A 4517-nucleotide genomic window follows, 5' to 3' on the forward strand; every position below is an offset into this window, starting at 1 on the left:
AAAATCATAAAGAAAGTCAAGGAAATTACATACCTACCTATGTACACACACGCCCACATACACACACACAGAGGGTGGGGGACAGAGAATGAAACAAAAATCCTCCTTCTATAGGATAGAACAAGGATCGCAAATGCACAAATATCAGAAAGAAAAAGACCAAGTCTGGCTAAACATGTAAACTATCGATAAATTCAAGTCAGCAGCCCTTGTCTCTTGTTTCTTCATCCCTTCTCCACATTTCAAGGGTGAAATACTCAGTCTCCAGTTTTCTTGAATTTAATTCTACCCATTGGTTCTTATAAAATATCTGACAGTAACTTCAAGTGAATTTATTTCAAAGTTCTATCATTCCTAAAGACATATTACCTTGTATCTTTAATTGTAGGATAGATGATACTAAAACTATCAAGCATCTATATGTAGATTTTAAGTTCACACAAAGGATTCTCTCTCTAGACATTAGGAAAGATGTTGTAGATACTTTTGAATTCATTCATTCATTATTTTATCAAAATAGATTCTCAAAAGAATAGATATGGGTCTTAGAATTTTGGAAATGTTTTTTTTTTTCCTTCCCTTTGTATTTTGAGGGTAAATGTTGTTAAATGTTGTCCTAAGCTCTAATCATTAAAGACTTTACTCAGTTAAATGTGAGGATTAGGTATTTACCAATTCCCAGATTTAGATATTAATCCAGGATGTACATGAATTGGAATTGGCATATACATGCTTTCAACTTTACCAGATGTTCTGAGAAATCTTTGGAAACTTAGGGATTACTACCAGCATATTGATTTGATGGAACTCATTTGGCTTGCTCTGTCAGACTGAATAGATTTACTCAGCATTACTTGACACAAAGAAATACAGAAAAAATTATATTGGTGTACACTGCATGTCTTTACTTTGTGTTCAATTCTTCTAAGATCAGATGATTTTTGAATAGTGCATTTCTGACTTCAATTTTGGGAAAAATATAAAATTCAAAATAAGATTTTTTTCTTTGAGATTATAAATTTACTTAAAGTTTTCAGAACTCTATTACCAATTTGATGGAAAGACATTTAGAATTTTATTCAAGTCTGAGTACGATTATGAAGGGATAGGTAGGCTTTTTATTATTATTGTGTTATTTTTCAGGAAAATCCCAGAAACATTTCCACAAATGCTAGTAAACATTGAACAATCAGATAAAGTTGACTAATAAGAGAGTCAATTAAGGTATGTGAATAAAAAAACAAGATAGACTAATCAATCACTGTATTTGTCTGTTGTGAAGTTTCAGAAAGATATGTGGACGTTTTCTTAGATACTGGATAAGACAGTGAAGGTAAGTCATGAACTGCAATGTTACATCCTAAAGAAGAATCATATCACTTGGTGACCTTTCGGAGTCATTGGCCTTTGAGTGTCAGGGAGGCTTGAGCTGGGGGTCCTGTGCCGAGATGCTTCAGAGCCTTGTTAAATATATTTGGGTCCCCATGAAGTCCTACTATGCCCAAGCATATCAGCAGATTAAAGTAGGAATGGGGTTATGGGCTTTATCGTTTATAAAATCAAGAGTGCTGATAAAAGAAGTAAAGACTTGAAAGTTTTTAATTCTGCACCTGATCACGGTCATCATTAATCAGCCTTACTCAGAGTAAACATCAGATGGAATGTCAGTCTGTATGCAAATCTCAGCAAGCTCCATTAGAGCTTGTTCCCATCATGAAGTATTGCTGTATACTTGATGTGTTGTTTCCTTTGTGTTTTCCTTGATGTGTTTTCCTTTGGCATGAATAAATGTAACCTTGAGGTGAAAAAAAAAAAAAAAGGAAAAGAGAGAAAGACAGAAGAAAAGGGGAAAAAAAAAGAGGAATCATATCAATATTGTGGGCAATAGCCTAGAAGTTTGCTTCTAGGAGACCTTTGTAAACTATTGGATCAAGTTTTAGGTTCTTTTAATACTGAAATTTCTCACTGCATGGTTATCAGTGGCAACAGGAAATTTCAAGAGAATCAGAGATATGTTTCTTTACTAAGTATTTTGACCCTTTCTTAATCACAGATAATTGATCTAAAGCGTTATGCTAGCACCAGAAGTGAATAGAATACAGGATTTTCTAGTAATCCTGCTGTTTGATAATTGTTTGTTTATGCATTTTGTTTGTATATTTATTTCTAATTTATCTATTTCTTTCTGAAAATGATTTGAGGTAACATAAACTTAAAGAAGCAACTTTAGGGACGCCTGGGTGGCTCAGTTGGTTAAGCAGCTGCCTTCGGCTCAGGTCATGATCCCAGCGTCCTGGGATCGAGTCCCACATCGGGCTCCTTGCTCCGCAGGGAGCCTGCTTCTCCCTCTGACTCTGCCTTCCACTGTGTCTGCCTGTGCTCGCTCTCGCTCGCTCTCTCTGACAAATAAATAAAATCTTTAAAAAAAAAAAAAAAAAAAAGAAGCAACTTTATAAAGAAGTCTGGAGGAGAGAATAGAAAATTGAAGTAACATGTTTATTCCGAGATTGCTGGTATACAAATTAAGATGTAAAAAAATGATGGGTTTATATAACATAAAGAAGTCTATCAGCTACTTAAATGAGATCATTATTTTCCAGAAATGTCAAGGAAAAAGGTTTCAAATAAAAGTTTACATACAAATTTTTAATAATGTTGTTATATAAGATGAAATTTTTAGGTTAAATTCAATGCAACTGATCTTCAATTTATTGTGGAGGTCTCTGTGTATTTTAAATGCCTTTTTTTTTTTTTAAGATTTTATTTATTTATTTGACAGAGAGAGAGTGAATACAAGCCAGGGGAGCCATAGAGGGAAAGGGAGAAGCCAGCTCCCCCTAGGTAGGGAGTCTGATGTGGGCCTCCATCCCAGAGCCCTGCGATCATGACCAGAGCTGAAGTCAGGTGCTTAACCAACTGAGCCACCCAGGTGCCCCTACAATGTCTTCTTTTTTTTTTATTGTAAGTTAGTTGGGTGGAAAGAAAATAGGTATTATTTCCCTTCATTCTGTCTCCAGACCACAAAATATATTGGAGAATATTAAATACATTCCTGGAGCCTAAAATTATAGAGTGAAGGAGGTGATAAAAGATTGGAAGTGTTCATTTTCTTTTTATGCCAGTTGTTGAAAACTCTTTACATAATGCTTGGGAGTGCTTCCTTACGGATATGTTAAATTATTGGTTATGTAGGAAATTTTCATTGGGTCTACTAGGAGGTACCTATTACCAGAAAGTAAATCATGGTTGCAATAATAGTAAGTTTTCTTGACTTTATTTATAAGAAGTGATAAAAAAGAAAGTTCCATTTGGAATTGTTAACAGCAAACCCCATAGTAATCTTCTGAAAATTGCAAGTAATTTCCTTTTTAATGATAGTAACTGAACTGGAACACTCATCAGTTTAGTTTCTTTAGGTACATCTAAATCAATTTTTAATATTATAGTCAGTTACGTGGCTTTGCCAGTTATGTGGTTTTTTCTTTTTGAAACATGTATAAAGTTTATTTTTAGTACAGGTTTAGATTTACAGAGAAACTGAGCTGATACTAAAGGGTGTCGATACACCTCCCATCTCCCCTAGTATAGTTTCTACTATCATTAACATTTTAGTGTGGCATATATGTGATAAATAATGAACCGAAGTTGATATATTATTTAAAAAATAGTCTATTCAGAATCCCTTAGTTTTTATCTAACGTCCTTTTTGTGCACGGTCCCATCCATATTATCATATTCAGTTGTCATGTGTCCTGAGGCTCTGCTGGCCTGTGGCAGTTGCTCCGACTTTCCTTGTTGATGACATTAAAAGTTTTGATTAATATTTGGTAGGTATATATAGGATACCCCTCTATCGGAATTTGGCTGATACTTTTTGCACTATTAGTTTGGAGTAATGGGTTTTTAGGAGGAAAAATACAAGGAAAAAAAGTGTTCTTCTCATTACATCATATCAAACTAACTTGTCACTGATGAAGTTGGCTTTGATCATATGATTGAGTTAGTGTTTGTCAGGTTTTTCCACTGTATAGTAGTTTTATTCCTCCTTTCCAAACTTTTTGGAGGAGAATCAGTATACATAGCCCAGGCTTAAGAAGTGGGAGTTATGTTCCTCCTCTTACAGAGTAGAATGTCTACATAACATACATGGAGTTTGTCTGTGCAAGAGATTTGTGTCTTTTCCTCTATTTATTTTTTATTTATTCATGTAAATGTTGATTCATGACTTTTATTTTATTCTTTGGGATATAGCCCAACATTTTATTTATAGGATTATTTTAAAAGTTCTATTTTTATCACTGGGAGGTCTTTTAGTTGTCTCCTGTGTTCCATTGACATACAAAGTTTTGACAAAAAAAGTTTTGCTTTGCTTTTTGTTTGTTTGTTTTTGAGAATTTCCTCTCTTTCTGACATTACAAGATACCTCAGGCTCATCTTGTATAGTTCTTGCCAGTCATAGTATCAGCTATTTCCCAAGGAATCTTGAGTGTCTTATTGGAAAACTGAAACCATATCAG

General features: G+C 34.1%; 1 pseudogene; it reads left to right on the forward strand.

The window, feature by feature from the left end:
• The first annotated feature begins 1448 nt into the window (after window positions 1–1448).
• On the forward strand, window positions 1449–1630 carry LOC123391200 (annotated as a pseudogene).
• Window positions 1631–4517: the final 2887 nt, after the last annotated feature.

Source organism: Mustela putorius, unplaced genomic scaffold (genome assembly GCF_011764305.1).
Source record: "Mustela putorius furo isolate JIRA1106 unplaced genomic scaffold, ASM1176430v1.1 tig00000083_pilon_pilon_pilon, whole genome shotgun sequence".
Lineage (NCBI taxonomy): Eukaryota > Metazoa > Chordata > Mammalia > Carnivora > Mustelidae > Mustela > Mustela putorius.